Source organism: Microtus ochrogaster, chromosome 2 (genome assembly GCF_000317375.1).
Source record: "Microtus ochrogaster isolate Prairie Vole_2 chromosome 2, MicOch1.0, whole genome shotgun sequence".
In the NCBI taxonomy this organism is placed as follows: domain Eukaryota; kingdom Metazoa; phylum Chordata; class Mammalia; order Rodentia; family Cricetidae; genus Microtus; species Microtus ochrogaster.
Window position 1 is genome coordinate 34,149,283 of NC_022010.1, and position 23,885 is coordinate 34,173,167.

At 44.9% G+C, this 23,885-nt stretch overlaps 1 protein-coding gene across 1 annotated transcript in view; it reads left to right on the forward strand.

Annotated features, from left to right (window-relative positions):
- Nucleotides 1–23,885, forward strand: part of Lpp (LIM domain containing preferred translocation partner in lipoma) — a 600,182-nt gene that overhangs the window by 56,721 nt on the left and 519,576 nt on the right. The window contains exon 2 of the mRNA XM_026785266.1: nt 5,274–5,369. The gene's annotated coding sequence lies outside the window, so the exon portion shown is untranslated. The remainder of the gene's footprint in view (nt 1–5,273; nt 5,370–23,885) is intronic.

Sequence of the window (23,885 nt, forward strand, 5' to 3'; positions counted from 1 at the left end):
ACTGTTGACAACTCCAGATTTAGACCTCTTCTCCTGGAGGACCGGTAGCTTTCACGCTACACTGTATCAGCGTGGTGCCTTCTGGAGGGGGAGCACCTGTGACACACAGGTCAGCTTACATGCAGGAACACATGTCTTCACGTCAGCCTCACAGATTCCTTGCTTTCACTGTAACCTGGCTCTGGAAGTATCATTTTCATCTTATAACTGTGTCCTTGTTAAAAGGAGGTGACTTGCTAAAGACTCTGCAGGTGAAACTGGAGAAACCCATGACTGAGTAGAGTATAGTTTTTTACTCCAATCCCCACCCTACTCCCCATGCTGTGTTCAGAGAACCTGGGCACTTACTCCAGGTAGGGCCCGGTTCACTAGTGTCTTTTCTCAAGATTAGGATGTTCCTACTCCTAAAACGTCAAAACTACACACAGCATCCTACTCTTTATAAGCCCAAAGAAACTCGAGGGCTCCTTTGTTTCCTGGCCCAGATCTGAAATACTATGTGGTCCCCCAAACCCCGCCCCACCTTGGAATATGGAATCCCAAGGAAAACTGAAACTGTGCCATGGTTCTCTTTGAGATGTGTGGTTTCTCTAGTAGTCACAGTTTGAAGCGATACTCTTGCCCCTACTATTAAGCACCTCTCATAACTGGAATCAAAGTGTGTGTCCACCTTAGACTCCAGCGATACCCCTGCCCCTCCCCAGACATCCTGCACTTGCCCACCTCCATGCTTCCGCTCTCGCTGTTCCTGTAGAGGTGAGATGAGCTCACCTCTCTCTCTCTCTCTCTCTCTCTCTCTCTCTCTCTCTCTCTCTCTTTCTCTCTCTTTCTCTCTCTTGTCCTATAGAGGAATCAGTCGCTGTCACCATCTGCTCCCTACCACCACCTCCTTTGTCCTCACATTTACAGGCAGCCGAGTGTATATGCTCATGCTTAGAAACAAGATCCCGGCTTGGCTCCTGGCTGTGGTACTTCCTAGCTGTGAGCTGAAACATGCCAGAAACATATGACTGAATTTCTTTTTCATGACATGGGTGTAATTAACTGATCACCTGTGTCATAGTGTTTCTGGGACTTGGGGGTTCGGCCTGTGCTTCTTCCTCAGCCCTCGCCCTTTCCCCTTTCATATGGAGCTGCTTCAGGGCACAGAGAATATTTCATTTCCTGGGTCTGTGGATGGATGGAATTGCTGCCAGGACTCCTTTAAAGGACAGAGCAATTCTATACAGCCTAATGGAGCACATCCAGCTAGGGCATTGTTAACTGAAGGTTCCACTTTGGTGTGCTAGGTTGGCCTGGAAGGAGTTTTCTATTGTGGGATTCTCAGCACACACAGGGATGGATCTGGTGGGATACTGCTTCTTGAGAGATAGGGAAGAATCTAGCGCTGCTCTGCCTATCTGGAGTCTCAGCCAGTCGGGAGTCTTAGCCAGTTGGGAGTCTCAGTCTATTGGGAGCTCACAGTGCTAGCTGTCCCTCATGGCAGAGTGGGGGTCTTGCTTGGGCATGACCTGGCTTCTTTCCTGTAAGAGCTGCAGAGTTAGAAGGAAGGGGTAGTGGAGCTGAGGCTAAGAGTCCACTCAGAAGCCATCTTCTCTGGGAAAATCCCTTCCATGTTCATATCTTGCTGTTATGGAGGTTGACTATGGAAAGGAATCTTTATTAAAATGATAGTTCACTTGTTTAGCTTTTTCTTGTATCAGTCCCTCAAATGCAGCACCTACCACGAGTCTACAATTCAAGTCCTTTAGGCCAGGATACCAAGTCCTCCATGTTCTGTCTGTCACATCTGTCTCCAGCTTTAGCTAAGTGCTGCTGTCCTTACTAGGGTCTCTGAGAATAGCCTGACTTTATCCTCAAGGCCCGTGTAACTTGGTCCCCTGTGCCCATTGTCTTCCTTTATAGTCAGAAGCCCTCTTGGGTTTTCAGGCTTCCTTGCAAAGCCGCCACCTCAGCAGAACATACCACAGAATTGCTTTTACGGTCTTTTCACCCAGTCTTGCATGTTCAAGCATTCAGGGAATCTAGACACGTGTCGGCACCTGAGCCTGCTAGGTCCACACTGCTTCATCAAAGCCCGACTACTGGTAAACATCTCTTTTCTGGGCACTGACTGCAAGGAATATGCCATCATGTCAGCTAACAGCTGTCCCAGGGGGCCTCAGAAGTCGATACCAGGGTTACTCAGGATTTGTTTGATCAAGAACTCAGCCGTTTGAAATCTGTTTTAGAATTGATCTGATGCTATGTCATGGCTGTCCTTTCTCAGGCCTATTCTGGACTCCTATAGGTGTATCTGATTCATGCCAGGCCTCTGAGCTTTTTACTTAAGAACTTCACAGCAAAGTAGAATAGACAACAGATTTGCAGGTTTCTTACATGAACGTTAAAAAAAAAATGCAGCCATTATTTTTATACCAAAGCAATTCGAAGTGTGAAAATGGCAGTTTTTTTAAAAAGGTATATTTCTGCCCCGAGAAGAAGAATAAATGTCCATATTCTATTTGTGACTATAATTAATAAAACCCTTGTCACAGAGCTTGGTTTTTGAAGACTCTGGTTTAAGACTGCTGCTATAATCCCCCAAACCTTTGATGTTCACTCCAGTGCTCAGGTTCCTCTGTGAGGTAGGAGCTCTTTCTCAGTGTTGATAGAGTTTAAAGAAGATTTTGGATGTGAAGCTGATTAATGTGCAATCAGATATTAGGTTTGGAAATATTTTTGAAAGTAGCGTTTTTTTTAAGCAGCTTGCGTTAGAAGGAAAAAATATGTAAAGCGTTCATGCATTGTACTTTTGAAAATGATAACATAAATAAATTTACTTTGGAGGACCATCACATATCTTAGAGAACATAAATGATTTATATTAAGTTTTTAATCCAATAATTTGTCTGTAGGTCCATAGTCGTTGAGAAGCGATAGAGACCTCAGTGCGCATGTGTGCCTCTGTAGTGCCTATGCTGAGTGCAGAACTCAGGGAAGTGGTTGTCCACACCCTGAAGGACAGGTAGTGTCGGCCCTGTTTTGCTGACAGGGAACTTGAGCTCAGAGAGGTTCACATCATTTCCATAAGCCCCGGATTTGAAACTGTGCTACTGACGGTTTTTAGAAACCCTTTTATTTACCCACGTGCCCTGGCTTTCTTTATTCTCTCTGTCTCCTTTCACCGTGGTGGCGGCTGGTTTAGGGCCAGATCAAGCAGTGGCAATCTGCAGTTACGACCCCTTTGATATTGGGGAGTCAAGATGAGTTTCTTGGCATTAACTGCCAAGAATGTGCCTTCTCCCTGCTTCTTCGCACCCACTCTTCTGCCTTTGTTTCTCTTCCTCCCTTTTGGGGAGACATTCTTCATTTCCACTTCAGAAGCCAGGAGGTTATGTGAAGAGGTTTCCATAGTTTCATTTAAAACATCTAGAGTGACAAATCAAATTCACTACTGTTTCTCACCATCTTCTGGAACCTGCAGACTCTGTGTGAAAAAGATGTCCATTGGCTAGAAATTGGGAGCTGTCTTCCTTGACTAAGTCACTCTCCAGGGAGAAGGTTTCAGACCGGCCCCTCCCTTCACTTCCAGGTCCTTAGCCTACTTACCTGGTAAGAGTGCGGGCCCTGTTGGTGATTTCTAAGGTTCTAAAATTCTACATTCTTTTCAAAGTCTCCAAGCTATGAGTTTCTGCTGAGCTGCACATTCCTGCAGCTGTTTCTCTGACACTTTTCAATCTTTACATTTAATCTCTTCAACAATGTATAATTTTTTAAAGGGAAGCTCTTATAGACACTTCTGAAATATAAGGGTGGAGGGAATAAAAGGATGTTAAAAAATAGAAAACAACCAATTAAATAGTATATAGCATATAATTCTCCTTGGAAACTTACTGCGAAATTGAGGAGCACTTTAACAACTGGTAATTTAAATTGCATTTGAACTCTACTAATGGTTTGTTTGCATGGGAACCTCAATCATTTCACAGCAGTTCTTTAGCAAAGCGGCTTGTTCTCTTTATGGCAACGGAGAAGAAAATTATTGGAAGAGAAGTTGAGTCTGGGAAACGGCGGCCACTTACAGTGGCACACCGGAGGAAGCTGGAGCGCGGATGTGACTCCCCCGGGACCAAGCCTAGAGGACTGTGTCAATCTGGGGAGTCAGGAGCCCTTTACCTCTCATAGAGACTGTTTTGGGTTTCTCTCCCTCACCCCTTGCTCTGCATAAGGAGCTTTGATTTTATGAGGTTTTGGGTTGGAGGTGATTTTTTTTTTCTATCAGATTTCACTGTCCATAGTGGTAAAGTTGGCCTCTTACTGATCAGTTTCTCAGCAATTTTGAAGTCCTATCTCTGGTAAAAAATGATTTTCGAGATTTCTGGTATTCTGAAGACGTCAAATTCTCAGGAATGAACGACTTCAGTGGGCTCGTCTTGAGTGAATTCCGTTTTCCTTACGGGATTTCTTTCTGTTGTTGAGGTATACTTAAGTGTATAAGAACTAAGGCAGGTTCCTAGCCTCGTTAGTCTCTGTTAAAGATGGGCAGTAACTATATGTAGTGGGCTGAGCCCCAAATCCCCTGTTACTAGTGATGGCCATTTCCCTGTCCTGGTGCCTGGCTCTCTTGTGGTGGAAGAATTGGGGAAGTCACTTTGAGGTCCCCCCCCTCCCGACACTCTAAGCTTATACACAGATGGGAAGACTGATATCAGGGACATGGAGCAATTATATGATTGGTTAGAAGATGCTCAAAGATTCTATGAGAATGAGGGTGGAATTTCCTGATGAGTTTCAGTTCCATGAACCTTGGACAAGCGTTGCAATAGTCCACAGCTCTGGAATATACATTTTATAATCCCAAGAAAAGAGTCATATTTCTCAATGAGATGAGTCTGCATTGAGGATTTACCAAGGAATATATTAAGACTTCGCAGCTCTCTATGGCTCCCTTGTTCTCATATTACAGGGAAGAAAACGGAAATTCAGAGGGCCACTATGTCGTGTTATTTTTTTTTTTCCTCCTTAATTGCTCTGTCTTGGACTTGTGTTGTTTAGATGGGCCTGTTTTCCAGGAGTGCTGGAGATGAAGAGTGGACGCATTCTCTTCCCACTTCCTTTGAGACAAACTTGCCAAATAAGAGTGCCTGGTACTGACTGGAGGATAGAGGGGTCTGGAAGTCAGTCAGACATCATCCAGTATGGTCCAGTCAGGGACATTGTCAGCCTAGGAAGTTGTCCTGTTGCTGGTTGGAGCCCGGAGCCTCAGCCATTCCTCTCTCTGTTTTCTGCAGGTGGGAACTGAAGCAGAGAAGCAGAGAGTCAGCTGGTTCTGCGTTTGTCATCGTTCCCTGGTCCCTCATTGGAGAGGAGGAATTTTCCCTTGGCTGGTGAGTGCTACACAGAAATATGCTTCTTTTTTAATAGCAAAATACATGTTTTGATCAGTTTTGCAAAGTAATGGGTTCTGGGAGCAAGAGTTGAGAACTGGATAATTCTAAAATGTTCATCATCATCATCATCATCATCATCATCATCATCATCATCATCATCATCATCATCATCATCATCATCTGAATTGGTTTCATGGCAACAGACCAGATATAAAAATGTCAATAAAATCTGTGGCAAAGCAAAGGTGGGCTTCACCTCTGACAAGGTGGCGTACAGAGAAACTGGAGGAAAACTCAGTGGCAATGATTTCATCTTGCCAGTAATTGTGTGGCTCCCTTCCTTCTCCTTTGGCAGAAAGTGGAGTGTCATTGAACTTGAAAGACTGGCATGAAGATGACAGGGAACAAGCTGTTTGCTCCTGTGTGATGTGCTGTTTTCTTTGGAAATCTCATTTTATTTTGCCATCAACCTTTGGAGGTGGAGAGGGCTAGCTTAGCCTTGGCAGAGCATGGAAGCCCTTGTTTTAACGACCTGCTAGTGCTCTGGTGCTAATTGAGTGTGGGTTTTGTTGCCGTCTGTCTGAAAGGAAAGTGGTGATAGATATCTTTTCTTGCAGCGGCTCTCTAGTTCATAGGTGCATTGGTACGAAGGATACGGTGTGACCTGGGGCGCCTGGGTAACAAGCTGAGGGAAATAGTTGGGGGATTCTTGCTTCTATTAACTGTAGTTCTGTGGTTTCCATGATGAGGATCAATCCCTATGTACTGCAAGGATTGACATGAAACTACATAAATAATATATCCCACTATGGGTGTTGTGGAGTTTTCCAAAACACAGCGAATGTTATTGTGATTGGAAAAAAGCCAACTTGATTTGAAAGTGTAACTGACTTCAACCTTGTCTTGTCATTCTGTTTTCCTCATCGTTGTCTGACTCCTTTTCGCGGAGGGTTGGTGTCCATAGCATCGGTAACTCGCACTCTTTGTCTTAGACTTGCGGTATCAAACATGGACTTGAATGTATATCCCCCCCCTCAGTTATGGTTGCAGCATCAATGGAAAGGTATATTACCTGCTTCACCTTTTGAGTTTCTCAGTGTTTAAACAGAAATTGTGGTAGCCTTGAACTTGGGTTTAATGAACTCCAGTGGTATAATTGTAGAACAGGAAAGACAGCCTTAAACGAGGCAGCTGGAAGAGACTCGGAAGTTTCTGTTATCCTATGATTCAATGATGACTCTTACTTCTGAAACCCTGATGTGGCCTGGGCATTCGTTATTTAGAACCAGGTGGAAGGGTGACCTTGCAATCCCAGAAGACCTGGTTCAGAGGGAGATGACTTTCGGCTCCACTTGAGTAGGATGTCATCTCTGATGCTCTGCCGTGTTCTTTGCTCTGTCCCCTTTTGGTTGCTGACTCTCTCATCCTCAAGGTATTTGCCCTATGGTTAGTAGATCACTGCCCAGTGACCAGGCTGAAGACATCTGCTTACCTGTTTGGAGGAGAAGAGAGCCTTGTTGCCACATTCACAGAGGTTTTGGTTACTGCCCAGGGATGAACCATCACTGAGGCTGAAAGGTTGGGACTATGATACTTGGAATATACACACCAGAGACTGTCCTACTCAAACCTCCTGGCAGTCACACAGCACAGATGAAGCGGCTCCTCAGAGCAATTCTGCCGTTGGGGAGAAAGGACTAGAAGTCTTGATCCCAGCCCTCATTGGTGTCATGTTTCAGTGCTCACGGCATCTTTTGGAAGGGATGCTAGTCAGCTGGACTGTGCAGAGGTTCTGAGAAGACCAAGATGATGTGCCATCAAGAGCTAGTTACAAGAGCGCAATTGGAAAAGGCAGGATACTGGGTCATACACAATCTTGACCTTCAAGAATATGATCCCCACAGGCTGGAGTGATGGCTCAGCAGTTAAGGACACTGACTGCTATTGCAGAGAACCTGGGTCCAATTCCTAGCACCCACATGGCAGCTCACAACTATCTGAAACTCTAAGATCTGACACCCTCACACAGACATTCATGCAGCCACCGAAGTACATACAAATAAATAGATTTTTAGAAAATAGAATACCCAGCCAGAAGGACACTCTCTGCCTCTGTCCCATAATCTAGTGGGGCATAATAATTACATGACACATTTTCATGGATAGAAGAATAAATCTAAATCTGAAGGTTGGGAGTGTTCCTTTCCCCAAGGCTGCTCTACCAAGTCTTGACCAATTCTCTTGGGGTTGTTTTACAGCTGGATAGCATGATTTTCTGAGGGCTAACCAGATGACTGTACACAAGGAGGCTTTTGAGAGTAGCGTAGCTTCAGACATGTACTGTGAGTGCTTGCAGTGGCAGAGTATGGCAGGATGGGCGAACAGAAAACCTGCCCAATGTTAGCCTTTTCTTGCCTTTCATCTTCTGGATCCCAGAATTTTAGGTCACATTGATTGTCTTGCTGGCCCCTTAGGTTTGCTTTGTGCAAGCCTGTTGATGGTACTTTATCAAGTGTGGTCCCTTCATAGGTTTTTGTAATTGTATTCTTCTTCAAGATTCAAAATGAATTAAAAGGGAAGTAAGATACCGTAAAGGTTGCGTCTAGCACTGTGTCGCGGACATGGTATTTATGCTTGCCATTCATCCTTCTCCATGCCCAGACCCTGTCCTCACCAAGATTGGGTGAGCAGTAATGCGTTCTGAGTCTTGGAAACAAATTCAATTTGGAGCTTTTTTTTTAAACATTAAAGTTGACACCTAAAGCAGGAAGAGGTGTAGCAGGTAGATGCAGAGACCTAGGAAACTGAGTACCTAGAGAAGCTGTAGTCTAGCCTGTGATACTCTTGATTTGTTCTCGTTATCACGCCTTCTGCCCCAAGCATGCCTGGCCCAGTGGGAGTCAGGAAGGAAATGATTTCCCTCTTTGGATATCCATGTACAGTTGTTGTAGCCAAGGCCTCTCAGTTTTAATATTTCCGTTTTGGTCTTAAGAGCTACCAGGTATTAGAGTCTGCCGGAAGCAAAGCGTTGGTCATTTCTGGTAGAGGTGTGTGTCTTGGCTCCCTGCAGTTCCTTGGCCAGGTGGCTTCTGAGTATTTGTCACCATCTGCTAGGCCAGGTTTCATTTTTATTTACTTGTTTCACAAATTACAAGGGGACTTACTGAGTGGGAACCGAGGGCCATGCAGTCTCCCAGAGTCAGTGGGTCTTCCTGTAATGCAGGGAGGATTGCTTATAGGAGATGGGATTGCTGGGAAAGGAAAGGCAGAGGAATCCCTTTTCAGCCTTCTTGACTTTTGGTGCAGCGGGGTTGCCTCTTTCTTTCCTTGCCATGGACCTAGGAGATCAGAGTTGTTTTTAAGAGTTCTTTTTCATTGGTTCCTTTGTGGTAGAAGGTGTCAAAAGTCTGTGCGGCTAAGTGTGTTGTACCATTGCTGCACAACTTCTTCTTGTTACAGTGTATGCCATTATTTTCTCCCCTGAGTCTAGTCTTTGTCAGAAAGTTAGCAACTTCAGAGTCTTTTTGTTTTCCTTCCTGGAGTCCTGGAGATTGAATGCATGGCTTTGTGTATGAGGAGCAAGCTGGCACTGAGCTCCATGCGCAGCCCAGTCTTAGACTCCTGAGGATACAATGGCGAGTTAGGCTCACTCCCTGATCTCTAGGAACTTGTAACTTTCAGGGAAGATGCAAAGAGAAGAGTAACACACACACACACACACAAAGCCAAAAGATGCATAGAGAAGACAGTCACACACAGTGGGAAGAGAAACATGGAGAAGACAGTCACACACAATGGGAAGAGACACAGAGAGAAGATGATCACACAATGGGAAGAGACGTAGAGAGAAGGCAGTCACACACAGTGGGAAGAGATGAAGAGAGAAGAGACTCACACAATGCAATGGCAAGAGATGCATAAAGAATATGGTCACACACAATGGGAAGAAAAACTGAAGAGAAGATGGTCACACACAGTGGGAAGAAAAACAGAGAAAAGATGGTCACACACAATGGGAAGAAAAACAGAGAGAAGATGGTCACACACAGTGGGAAGAGATGTAGAGAGAAGACATCCCACATAATGGGAAAATGATTGGTTACGCTATTTTTATTTGTCACAAAATGTGTTTCAAGCCTTACTATATTGGGACATGGAGGTAAGTAAATCACAGGCCCAGATCTCCCTGAGTCTAGACAAAGGGCATGGAGAGTGGAGAGGATCTTATGGACAGTTTCCAGGGAGAAGATTTATCTCTAAGGGACACCTGGGAGATGGTATGGTGAGCCTGTGACCATAGTTGTGGCACAGAAGCTGGTCAGTATATGAGGATGGAAGTGGATAATATAAAAATTTGACTGGACACGTCAACATTTCATGTGTGATTCTGTTTCCAGCTCATCTGTAATCACAAGCTTCAGCAGAAAGTACTGCCCTGACTTTTTATACCCTGCTGTTATATTCACAGTAATGCATGTGTGGCCAGGGTGTGCCTGGCTCTGTGTCCCAAAGGTAGACAGCAGCTCTGTGTTCTTGAGCAAAAGTGTTTCTTTCCAGAGTTCCTGATATGGAACCCTGGTGATCTGATTTCCTAGGCTTAATGCAAAATAGTAGATTTAGTGGGGTGAATCAGCAAATATTCTAGAATTTGAACATTGCAAACTCTCATGCAGTATTATCAGTTACTGTTTCTGTGTAACATTTTCCCCAACTTTTCCACTAAAAGAAGAAACATCCATTTAAGCCGGGTGGTTGGCAGTGCACACCTCTAATCCCAGCACTCAGGAGGCAGAGCCAGGCAGATTTCTTGAGTTTCAGGACAGCTAGGGCTACACAAAGAAACCCTGTCTTGGAAAAAACAAGAAATAAACAAATAAACAAAAACAGAAAAAAGAGCCATCTATTCATTCCTACTTTCTATAGGACAGAGATTGGCAGCTTAGACGGGGTCCTTCGGGCCTTCTCCTGAGGTTGCAGGTGAGCTTTCCTACACCTGTTGTCTCTTCTGTAGGTTCTCTACAAAGTCCAGTCACATGACTGCAGCAGGGGGGAACTAACCCCCTCAGGTTGCTCTGAGGGCTTCCACTCTTGCTGTGAAGATTTGCCCATGGGGCAAGCTCCAAGGCAGTTGACTTCTCTGAGTGTCAAAGGTTTTTTGTTTGTGTTGTAAGCCGTAGTCTTTTTTTTTTTATAGTTCATTTTATTTTACTACTATTAATAACTCTGGAAACGACCCACTCTTCTCTGTGTGAGATCCCTTCTCTCACGTGAGGGAATGGGAGGGAAATGACTTGACTTCCAGGTTGTGGATTATAGAGGGCTATCTGAGTGCCTTCTGGGTACAGATTTCCAGGCTACCTTGCATATGCTGAGAGTCAGATGACTGGAAGCTACCGAATAAACTCAGCATCTTTGAAGATCAATTTGCCTTGGAACCTTTTTGGAGGAAAATTCCATGAGAAATTTGCGATGAAGACATTGATGCACACACAACAGCATGGAAGCAAAATCTCGCAGCTAACGCCATCCTTTTCCCACCTCTCCACTTTTGGCTTTTGTCAGCAGTCAGAGCTGCTTTGGTGGAAATGACTGGAATTCTTGCCTGAGCCCTTAGCTGTGTAGGTGAGACTCCAAGAGCCAGGGAAGGGGACAGACCTGCCTCAGTGTGCAGGGAGAATTCGTGAAATTCCTCTCAATATTTTTTTTCCCTCTCTCCTGCCCACCTCGGCTCTTTGAAATGACTCCATGTAGCCTTTAGGCGTGTTTTCATTCCTTTTTCTAACCTTTCTTCTTTTCCAGAAATGGATTAGGTCAAAGTAAGTTAAAATTGGCTCTTTGAGCCTCCATCGTGTCCTCTTCATTATGTTTCGTTATGCACTGCCTTTGTTGGGTCATACTGTGTCCTGAGAAGTTGAATAAATCAGTGTTTCTTGGCTCAGACAGTGTGTCTCTGTAGTTATGAATACCATTTGCATTAGGAACAGAGAGCTGATGCACAGCCGTGCCACAGAGATGACGGGATCAGACAAGAAACCTCAGCCAATGCCTATGTCTGGCAGAGAGTTTCTTTCCAGGACATCCGTCTCTTTCCCCGACCCAAATAGTCTTCTCCTAAGAACAGGCTCAGCAGGTCATCTTATAGGTGGGTGTCAGGTTCCCGTAGAGCTCATCCCCATCACCACTCTCAAAGTCAATGGAAAGAGAGATTTAAAATCAGGGTCAAGGTTACTAGTAGCCCTGGAGCCCAAGACAGAGGAAAGCATAGCTGTGGTCATTTAAAATGCTGCTGGCCAGAAAGTCACTACTCTGTGCTTGATGGTCTCTTTCAACTGTCCTTTTTAAATATACTCTCAGTGCGTTCAGAGTGTTCCATGCCCAGCATTTCATTTGTTGAAAACATAGGAAGGCATTGAGTTCTATGGCTCAAGGCAACACAATAAGGCCCAGGTTAGATGCAGAACCTTACTTAAGTGTCTTCGTTTGAAACCTGCTTTCACATCTGGTTGTGGGACGTAGAGTGCCCACCTTGTACGTCTCTGTTCTCCGGAGTGTTGTAAACATGTAGTTGATGTAGCATTAGTTTTATCTCTTCTTCTTTTTAAGATTTATTTATTTTAATCTTATATGAGTGTTTTCTGCGCGCATATTTGTGCACCACATGCATGCAGTGCCTGCAGACGCCAGAAGAGGGCACCTGATTTCCGGAACCTGTAGTTCAAGGTCGTTGTGAGCCACTCTTAAGTGCTGGGAACTGCACCTGGGTCCTCTATGAGAGCAGCCAGTGCTTGTGACTGCTGTGTCTTCCCTCCGGCCCCAGTGTTCTTTTTTCTAGGGCATGTATAATCTTAGCTGGAAGTCACTCTTAGCCGTTTTCTCTATTCCACCTCTGTCTCCACGTTTTCACCCTGCCGTGCCCTCGTGGTTGGGGGAACGCCTCAGTGCTGGAATGTCAGTCACCCCAGATTTCATGTTTTCCTGAGTACCCGAAAGCCTCACTGTTGCTCATTTACTCCAGTGGATTCTGGGGTACACATTCAGACACCACATGATGCTCATCTTTGGTTCTGAGGAGAATGTCTGTGAACTGTTTGATGAGGGAGGCTTTGGAGGCACCAATAGTGTGTAAGTGGTGTTTTTCTGATATGAGGATGGTCCTCATGCAAGTTCTGGTGGCCACTCTGCATCTCTCCATGGTGTTGTCTCTAGACCTGCCCGGTGATGACCCTCCTTGGTTCCTCCTTGGGCCTGCGTAGCATAGAATTACCTCACCGCCTCAATGGCAACTGACTTGAATTATATCGGTTATTAAAAATGATCTAATATTTTCCTTTTAAATCAGTGGGCCTGGCTCATTCTCTGATTTAAGCTTGTGATTTATTTATGATAAGGTATGAGACGGCTGTAGCCACTCTATGATGTAATCTACGAATGGCATGAAAACAAAATGGGCTTTTACATAATGAAGCTATTTCTGTTACCCAGTTGATGTTGAGACTGGAAATGGGCTTTGAAGGTCCCCTTACCTCCTTTCTTAACCTGCCTTTCTGTTTTGAGTTTTCAAGCCATTAAGTTAATTCCACCAGGGTCACGTGAAACTGCCCAAAGCCTGCTCTATTCTCCTATCCTCGTCTTCCCCCGTCCCCGGTCGCTGACCACTGCCGTCCTTTGTGGCTCCTGTGCTTCCCCCTGCAGCCTCCTTCCTCCGCTTTCCCACGCCAATGCAGTCTGCTAGGCATAGCTGCTCCACTGTGGTAGTTCTGCTCATAGACACGTGTTCCCTCTTTGTCATCCAGCCCTGCAGAACCTTCTGCCCCCTCCTAGGAACCTTTGATGCGGACTTCTCATAGCTTAGCGCAGTAGTGAAGAACAGCCGGGGGTCACAGAGTTAGCCGAGGAAGTGGGCTTTCTTCTTCTAGACTGGGCACTTCATCCTGAAGTTGATCCGGGTTGTGGCCTGCCCATGGACCTCATCTTTCCTGGTCTGAGGAATGAGTGTTTGTATCTCATTTTCCTGGGTCCACTGGTATATTGGCGAGGTATTTTGGATGGGTCATAGTGGAAAGGATCCCGGGACTGCATGCTGTTTAGCCGAGGCTGTTTAAAGAATCTCCTGTGGTTAGGCAGAGAAGTGAGAGTGAAGGCATACAGGAAGTTGCTTGACTGTTGGCACTAGACGGTGTGAAGCTTCTCTTGGGCATATGGGGAGGACTCAGTGCAGTACTTGCTGTGCAAGCCTGGGGGCCTGAATTTGGCTTCTAGAATCCATGTTTAAAGATAAAGCCAAAACTGGCATGGTGGTGTTCAACTGCAATCCCTGTGCTGGGGAGACAGGAAACCTGGCTTGCTTGCTGAGCCCTGGCTCCATGAGAGGAGACCCTGTTTCAAATAAGGCAGATGATGGCAAGGAAGAGGGACACCCCAAGTTGTTTTCTGGCCTTTACACACTTGCCACCAGACAGTAAATAAACACGTAAAAATGAAGTTCTCTCTTTGTTTTGCTTTCTGATGTTCTTTGGTTTGGTTGACTTTTAAGTGCCTTTTCCATGATCATGTAGCAAATTGTAGCACTAAACTCAATTCTCAGTTGTAGGGGAGGTTAAAAAAGTTAAAAAAAAAAGTTCCATACGCTACTGTCAAGTTTAACTATCTATGCCGCTTGAAAGAGTTGAGCAGCTGGAACAGGGAGCGGAAGGTTCCTCACTTTCAGGAGCATGACTTCCTGAGTTCTGTGTCTCCGCATGAAGTAGGGCCAGGAGTTGGCTCCGTCTGTTTTTGTTTTGCTTTCCCACAATGTTCTAATTTACGCTGAAGATGGCAGTTAAAGGTCCAGGTCAGAGAAGTAATTGATGCCGCTGGAGTCATTCTTGGACTGACCTTGCTCCTTGATGCCATTAGATCTTGTGTCCTCCCTGCCTCTCCCAGGCTCAGTGCTTAGCTCTCGGCAAAGAGCCCGACTGTCTGTGCGCTAGGTCGGTTCAGAAGCCATGTCATGGAATGGTGAGAGAGGCACAGAGGAGACCGGAGAGGCCACTACCGTGGCTGTCTCCCACCCTTTCTTCTCATCAGTGATCTCCTTCTGCACTGGCTAGGTGCATGGACAAAGCCTGGAGAGTGAGAGCCGGAAGGGATCACTGTGGAGCGAGCAGAGGGGATCGGGAACTTTCATGGGACTCTAATGTGATAAGAGCTAAGCTCACTTGGACCTCTGCAAGAGCTCTTGGGGTGTGGATGGAGCAACAGAAAGACAGCGTGGGGCTGCATTTTCAATATGGAGAACAAGCCACATTTAGAATTTTTGGGGAGGTGGGGTGGGGAGTCAAAGAGCTTCATTACAGTCGTTTAAGTAGGGGAATGAACAAGTTTGAGTCTTTCTCAGTGAGCAACCTTATTGCCTTTTACAAATTACTTTTATTTTATATGCATGAGTGTTTTGGCTACATGCATGTCTGTTTACCACCTGTGTGCCTGGTACCCTTGGAGCCCAGAAGATGGTATCAGAATCCCTGGACCTGGAGTTGTGATGGTTGTGACTGCCGTGTGGGTGCTGAAAATTGAACCTGTGTCCTCTATAAGAGCAGCCATTGCTCTTAGCCACTGAGCCGTCTCTCCAGATCCACCCTTAGCATGTTTTTGGAAGGCTTCCATTGCCTTAATCTAAAACTTTCTGAAACTGAATTTTGCGTGTATTTAAAATTCCCTGGTAGGATGAAAGCTCGGAGACAGCGATTCTTCTTTATTTTGCAGGCGTTGGCACCTGGAATTGCTGATAGGGCAGGTGCACACAGTGCTGTTGGTAAGGAAGTCTTATCTCATCGAGAGCTATTGATAAGGAACACAAGGAGCTAACTGAGGACTCGTTAGAACTTCTTTGAGCTGACTGTATTTTTGTGGGTTTTTTTTTCTTTTCAAGAAAGTTCCAGAGACTCACGTGCTTTTGGCCTTCTCCCACCCTTCCCACTCACGGTCAGCGATTTGCTGCTGGTTACCTGGACACTTTGCCTGATTGTCCAGCAGAGCATTCACGATGCTTTGTTCTGCTGCTTTAACCCATCACCAATGTTTCCTTGTCCACTGATTGAAACTTAATTGAATTCTACCTTAATTTCATTAGAGGTCTATGGTGCCTGACATAGTAAATCATTCTAATGGTGACTTAATTTAAGACCTTTTGGGCAAACGCCTGCTATGTGCTAAACCCTATTCTAGAGGGTAGGCGCACATGTGAACCGGGCTATGAATGAGACAAACCAGAAAGCCAAAGAGACCAGAATGGGGACAGAGAAAGTGTTTCAGAATGAGTGAAAGTACTTGCAAAGCTCCCGAGGCTGAAGTATTCTCGATCCATGAAAGACTAGGCCGGCACAGCTGGAGCTAAGACCCAAGAAGGGGGGTCACACAGTCTGCTAACAAGAGTGCCAGCAGATGCCATCAAGCACACTTTGAGGGTACTCTGGGGGAAGGGGAGATGCGTCGATCCCTTAAAGGAGCCACAGATATGTAACAAAAAGATTTGCTCAAGTGGGGCTGTAACCCTGGGTGGCTCAATGTAAAGCCTGAGAGTTTTGGTCTGCCTCCACCTGTAGCTCTCCATGGTGTGGTGGGGGAGTGGTGGTTGGGGGAGGCTCTCGGTTCAGATGTTCTGCTCCTGTGCCACGCACACCTGCGCGGATGCTCGGCCCGTGCAGATGGGCAATTGCATGCCTAATCACCCACTCAGGCACCCACTTATTTGTTTTCCACATGCAAATGTGGGTTTTTTTGCAGATGGATTTAATATATTTGTTGCTTCCCCATTTTATTTAAAACAAAACAAACGGCCAACCATGTCAGTTGGGGGTAGCAAATAGAAACGTGAATATTATTTTCTCTGCTGTCAGTTTCAATTACATGGCTGAGAGGGATCTCAGGCAAATGAGTCTTTTCTGAGCTCAATTTTACTTTTGTTTTCTATCACCTTTTCTTAGCCATTATTAATTTTTATTCCTTTAAAAAGTTTAAAACAGGGCTATGCTGTTAATTTACTTTCCCAAATAATTTTCTTACCATTTAGGCTTTGCATTTTTATTGTGTGGTTTTGCTTTCATCTTTTTAGTTTCTGAACTTGGGGCCTGTTATCCTAAAGACACATTATAGTGTTTCCAAAGGCCATTGGTGGGTGATGCAGAAACTTCCTTAGCCTGGAAATAAACAAACAAACACAAATGAGAAGTATGTACTCTTTCCTGTTGAGGCATTGTTACTGTTGATTACACAACATCAAGCAAAAAGTAGCTTTTGTTTGTAGAGGAGGTACCAGAAAACCCCAGGAGCTATATGGAATGTGGCATTTGCTTGTACACGGCATTTGCTTGTATTTCTTACGGAATTTCCACAGGGTCAGGTTGGAGGAGACAGCACATGGTTGTTTCCCTGGCCTGGAGTGATGAAGAGCAGCTAACCCTGCAGAGGGTATCATCATCATCTTAAGGTGGGGTTTGTGTTCAATGGTGTCTGTGTGTCTCATTTTACTTTATTTAAAAGCCTGTTTTGTATTGAATTTTAAGCAAAGAAGTAGGGAAGGAGAAGGTAGTGGGAATTGTTTGGAGCTTGCCATACAAAAGTTGATTATTAGTTAAGAATGATGTGTGTGTGTGTGTGTGTGTGTGTGTGTGTGTGTGTATGTTGGGGAGGGGCATCAGAGTGGGCAGAATCTCCCAGCAGGAGAGGTTAAACTCTCCCGAGATAGAACTTCATTTTAAGTACTGAGTCTCTAGGTGAAGTCTAGTGCTTCCTCGAATTGACCATTTATCTGCAAAAGGAGAGACCGATTGATGCTGTCAGTGGCTGAGCCCAACACAACCGATGCTAACTGATGGGTTACCATTTAGAACAGCAGCATCCTTTGATAGGTGTTTTTACTTGGGAAAAGGATGTTTGTAACCCCCAGATCTTATTGACTAGTTAGCTAATGGGGTATGCATGTGAGAGGAAGCGTTGGCCTTCTTAGGGGACTTCCGCTACCAGATGCAAGTTTTGAAGCAGGAGCCTGGCCTGGCCTATGCGAATCCTGTGTCAGGCAGGCCCCTCTGGTCCTTGCAGGCTGGTGCAGGGACATAATCAGAGAGTAGATAAATCCTTGGGACCATGGACCTCTTCAGCAGCTATGTTAAAGTAAAGCCCTGAAAGAGGCTCAGAGATGAAACTCAGTTCCATTTGATAGGGCTTTTATATGGTGAATATGGGGCCCTTTACTTTAATATGAAATATTTGATTAGGATTTAAATTATGAGCTTGTGTGCCAAGACCAAAGTCGTCATCGTCATCATCATCATCATCATCGTTGTTCTTGTTTTTTTTTTTTTTTTTGGTTTTTCGAGACAGGGTTTCTCTGTGGTTTTGGAGCCTGTCCTGGAACTAGCTCTTGTAGACCAGGCTGGTCTCGAACTCACAGAGATCCGCCTGCCTCTGCCTCCCGAGTGCTGGGATTAAAGGCGTGCGCCACCACCGCCCGGCCGTTGTTCTTGTTTTTGAAAGTTGTTTTGTGGCAAGAATGCCCACGTAGTGAAAGGACAGTTTTAATTGGAGAGTATGAGAAAGGAAGGGCTAACATTCTCCGTCCTTAATGCCGGAACACTGAAGGGTCCTGGGAATCTTGCTGCCTTAATATGGACTGTATGCAGCCTGAGCTGGGCCTGCTGCGACCTATCCATGCAGGCTACTACAGCAGTGCACCCCCTAGCACCTACTGTATGCATCTCAGGCTGACTCCACTGCAAGACAGGTGTTTGCTCTTGTCTGTGCCTGAGCATGTGAGACTGGCGATCCCACAGGTCTTTCTTAGTTTACCCTGAGCCTCTCCTTTGTCAGGTGGGGAGCTCAGAACTCACATTCCACTTGTGTTGATTTGAAAAGAATTCATTTTCTGCTCACTTTAAATGAGCCACCCTATGTGAGAGCACATGGTAGCAGTTGGTTATTTCTCCCTGTCTCTCTCTCTCTCTCTCTTTCCTTTCCTCCCTCCTCCTCCCTCCCTCCTCTCTCTGCTGTAAGGAAAGTGATCGCAGCTCCAGGCTGTTCATCAAAGACAGTGGTTTCCTAGTGTGCGTGAAGTCCTGAACTGGTTCCTCACAGTAGAAAGGAAATCCCCTTTGTTCTAGACACCCACCTCTCTCTTCTACAGGGACAGCCTGTTTTGAAGGATCTCTATGGAACTGTTGACCATGTTGGACCTCCTAAGCATTTTGGATGGTAGGGTTTCAGATGTGGGAACCGTGAGTTTTCTGTCCAGTAAGAAGGATTTGCATCGGGGAATAAGGTGTTCTGAACATAAGAAAAAGAGGCCAGATGCACTGCTGACTTCATGGGAAGAAAGGTTTTCATTCCAGTGACCTCTGTGCTCCTTGACTGCTGGATTTCATGACGTAATGCTGAGAGTCATGATACAGGGACTGCTCAAGTTAAATCAGAGGACAGAGGCCTGTCCTTATTGGGCTAATGTGTGCTATGCAGACTTACTGTTCTTTAGCATTTTGTTTTGTTTTTCGTTTTGTTTTGTAATGTAATGCTTTATGAGTAGCTCCAGCAAACTTTCAAATATAGGGACCAAGCAGAAAGTGCAGAGCATCTGGGGAGTGGACCGTAATGTTTGCCTGCATGTAGATTAAATTTTAACATGGCCAGTGGCTAAGCCATTGCATCTGCTCAGCGAATTTTATATTTATAGGGCTATATCTTCTTCTCACCTCTTCTCGACTTGGTTCTTTTTGAATTTAGGTTGCCAACCAAACACTCACACACTGACTAGGGGGGCAGAATTGTTGAGCTCTTACCCCAGCTTTGCAACACCTGCTGGGTCCAGACTATTTACGGACGCGCTCATTCATTCAACAAGTATTTAAATGAGCACTTTAGACACCAGCTTCTGGAGACTGTAAAACGTGTAAGATGCGCTTTTGACCCCTCTGCCCACCCTCAGGAGCGGAGAGCCAAGTACACAAATAGGCCATGGAACCACTTCTCCTTTCTCAGTCTCTCTTTTCACGTGCGAGAGCCAGAATTGGACAAGAGGATCAGCGAAGGGTCCTCCGGACGCTAACATGCAGTCTCTCACACAAATTCATTAACGATCCAACAGTTATTTATCAAACTGAAAATTGGCAAACATTTCCCCTTCCTCCCATTTGTAGACTATAATGGTAAGATGAATGGGGCAATGTCTACAAAATGCTTTAATAAGCAAGTTGGAGGGAGATATTATATACGTTTGAGGCACTATTATTAATGGAAAAACGAAAACAAGGGCTGATGTTTTCAGAGGGAACAGATGGTTCCTTTGTTTAGAATTTTGAGTATAAAGGGGAGAAGCGGGGGGGGAAAGATACTTGCCATATTGTGTAGGCCTTGAATTTGAGTGACTTTAAAATGCCAAAACAATCTGGTTAGGAAAGTCCCATAGATTCAAAATAGCTCCTCGCTGATCAAACTGTAATTAAAATAACAAAAAAAAATGACAGTAAGAGACTTCCTAATAAGAAATGCCATGGTGACAGTTGACACAGGCTCACAGACACTCCCTTTGAGGAGCGCTCCAGAAATGTAATTTTTCATCTCTTCATGAGTTTCAACACATCATGGAACAAATCCATGAGAACGGACTGTAAGCTGCTTCTTTCTAAGCTCTCATCTCTGTCTTTCTCTGTACATTTAGTTTCTCATGACTCGGTTTGATCCCTGGGTCCCATGTGATGGAAGGAGATCTGGTGTCTGAAGTTGCCTTTTGACCTCTACACATGAACCCCGTTTTAAATAAATGTGAAAAAAGTGAGAAACGTGGATCTTCCACTGCCTCGCTTTAGTTTTGGTAAGAGTTATTCTGTATTTGATAGGCCCCGCTTTTGCACGGGTCAAATACTGGAAGATGTGCTGTATTTTCTTGTTCTCCATCCATGACATCTGTGATCGTCAGTCATCACGACTGCTCTTAGACTCTGCTAGAGAGGACACCTATGGACGTGTCTGAGTGGGTGTTTTCAGAGCTGTTTAGCTGAGAACTGGAGACCCTCTCTGAATGCAGGTGGCTGCGCCTCACGGGGTGGGCTCCAGAATGAAAGGAAAGCGAGTGAGCTGGGTGGTAGCGTCCATCTCTTTCTGCTTCGTGACCATGGCTGCCTGTGACCGCTGCCTCACCCTCCTGGGGCCATGGCTGGAGCTGCTGTTGTTGGCATACCGCCTCTTCCATGGTGCCGCACCTTCAAACTAAGCCCGGACAGCTCCCTCCTGAACTTGTTTGGGCCAGTCCTTTGTTATAGCATGGACTAACGTAACCACAGCATCCTTGTTTTTCTTTGCTTTTTAATTGATTAGGAAAATGGAAATTGTGTTGATCTTGTGTGTTTTTCTACTTTATTCCTTCGATAGCTAAACTGCACAGATTAGCCTTGAATTTGTCACCTTTTTGTCTGAGTCCCCTAAGTAGCTTTGAGAGTACCTACTCACGCTATTCCTGAAACATTCTGTTTGTGGTCTTAATTGTTTTATCTTTGTGGGCATTCTTTTAACCCCTAATATTCACTGGCCTATAAAATGAGGTTATTGAACAAGATAATTTCCTTTATTATTTTTTTCAATAACATTAAATCTGCGGTGGATGAGGGTTTTGGGATCAGGCAGGTTTATCTAGGTGTCTGATTCATTTTTTTACCCTTTAAGTAGGAACGTTGACCCATCACGCTCAGTCTCTCTCAGATGCCTCTAGGAAGCAGCTGGCCTGCAATTTGTTCACTAATCTGTTTGTGATTAACATCCTCTGCCCTTTCTCATATCCCAAACCCACTGATTGAAATTAATTATAGGGAATTCCTTCCTCTCATGGAGTTGTGTACCACTCATGTATCATTTCTTTTACTCGGAATCCTCTGCTGACTTTCCACCTCTTAATTGATTTAATAGTGTAAATAGGACTTGATATTATAAATATTCTTTTTGCTTCAGACATTTGCTGTTCGGGTCTTACTAGTCTCTGGAGATGGGTGACAGCCTGGGAGCCCCGGAAGTCAGCAGTGTCAGCAAACCCACTCTTGGCTTGCCTCTGATGTAAAGAAGACAGAGTGTGTGTGTGTGTGTGTGTGTGTGTGTGTGTGTCCCCTGAATTCTTCAGTTAGTGTGAGAGCCTTCTTACTTTGTTGAAGGAGAAATGGAATCTTAATAACAGTAAATTACTTGCTTAAACACACTAATCGAGGGAGTGGCTCTGTACCTTACTGGTGACTGAAACATTTCTTTGATTCTAAGGCCTCTGTCCATAAGTTATGGGGCCTCAGGGCCGTTTGCTAGAGATTGGCAAAGCAAGGCTGGTGAGGCCACAGTGGTGGCGGCTTCTTCCTATCTTCCTCCTCTTCTCCTCCTCTTTTTTTTGGGGGGGGGGTGTTGATTTTCAAGACAGGGTTTTTCTGTACTTTGGAACATGGCCTGGAACTTTTTGTAGACCAGGCTGGCCTCCAACTCACAGAGATCTGCCTGCCTCTGCCTCCCGAGTGCTGGGATTAAAGGTGTGTGTCACCACAGCCTGGCTCCTTTTCCTCTTTTTCTTCAGATTTATTTCTATTATGTGTCTATTATTGGAATGTATGATGTATGCACATGTGTCCTTGGTGCCCATGGGGACCACAGGAGGGCATTAGATACCCTAGAACTGATTATAAAGGGTTGTGAGTTACCATACTCACACTGGGAATCAAACTGGGGTCCTCTGGAAGAGCATCAGATGCTCATCACGCTGAGCCCTAGCTTTAGGCCCACCTTATTATATAAAGACCTATAAATCCAGTGTGAAGGCCTGAGTGTGCATGAGAAACAGTCACTTGAATCTTTTGAGCCTCACTGGAACCATTTTGAAATGGGGCTCTGAGCCATCCTGGTGACTTTTGGAGAAGTTGTTTGTCCTGAGGCCTGTAATTTAATAAGCTCATCATATTCCCACGGTACTGGTTGTTAGGTACTTTGGTTAAAAGGTTAAAGCCTTCATTTGTCAGCTAATTGGTAGTAAAGCAATAGCTCTGGAATGTAAGGGATAGTTTATACAGTAGAGTGTAGAGAAGCTAATGAAGGTAAGATGTATTTAGAGTGGTTGAAACTTTACTAATTGCTTCTTTGGAGTGGCAAAATTGATTTTTTTTTTGTTTTGACATTTTATTGCTTTGGCAGCTTGAGTAAGATAAAAAGTACGATGATGCTATCAGTGGAAGTCAAGAGGTTAAAGACCATAGCACCTGAGGGTAGACACTTTTCCTGAAACTGAGCAACTGAACAGTAATTTATAACCCTTAAATTCATGGCTTGCAAAATTGACTCCCTGTTAAATTCTCCATAAGAACTTTAAACAAACGATTTGTCCTTAAACTACCCATCCACATCTAAGTGTCCATAGTGGGGACTCGAGGGACAGTCTCAGTCACCTTCCCAGGCTTGAGGACCGATCTTTATCCTTGAGTTCCAGCTGTTGCATTGATAGCATCTTAGTTACTGTCTGTCTTGACAGGCTGCAGTTCTGGGTTATCCCCTCCTGACACTCAATTGAGAACTGCTGTCCAGTCAGGAGTTCAGGCCAACAAGAGCATGGCAGGAACTCCCTGAGAGAGCCACCTGGCCCCAAGTCAGCATGTACAGGAAGAGCAGGAGTTAACATTTTTTTTTTTCACTATCAGAATGTGCTGCCTTTTTATGCTTCCGCGAATGTTTAAAATTGATAGCAAGTAGTATATTTCATTGCTTTAATTGTTCAAGGTCTTTTTAAAGGATGCAATAAAATACCATTTAAGCTTAACTGACCTTTATATTTTAATGCTCTTTGGAAGGGAACAATACCACGTCTTATGTTGCAGCATAACTTTTCATTATTTGGATCTTCAGGCAGCAGAGCCTGCCTTGGAGTCCGAGACTAAGGTCTGTGGCTCTCCCTGAGATTTAACCCATTTCTGCATAAGCATCGAGTCCAGTTCTGTTGGTGGTCCTTGACACTTACCCAAGAAGGGGACTGGATTTCTACTTGTTCCCTCTTCGGGGTGCAGTGTGGGAGGATGGCACATATGACCTAATCCATAATTAGGAGGAGGGGAGCTCTCTGCTCCCCCTCCAGTCCATTCAGCGATGCAGTGTTTAACCCCAAAGGCCACCGCTAATAGGTTTTTAAAAATTGATGCTGTTAGATATAGCTCATCTTCCAGCTCTGAACTTGTTCTTCTAGAAGGGAAACAGTCCTCAGGTTACAGACACAGGACACTGGAATTTCAGAGGCTTCTGTTGACCTACAAGTCTTGGAAAGGTAGATGGAGTTCTGTTCCCGCTGTGCTCGAGGACATGGGTTGTGGTCTGCCCATGGTGCTTAGCAGGAAACAGGATTCTTTTTTCTCATGCTAAGAAATTATACACAGGTTTTTTGTTTTTCCATATAAAGTTGATTATCGTCCTCTCAAGATCTGTGAAGAATTTTGATGGGACCTTGATGGGGATTGCATTGAATCTATAAATTGCCTTTGG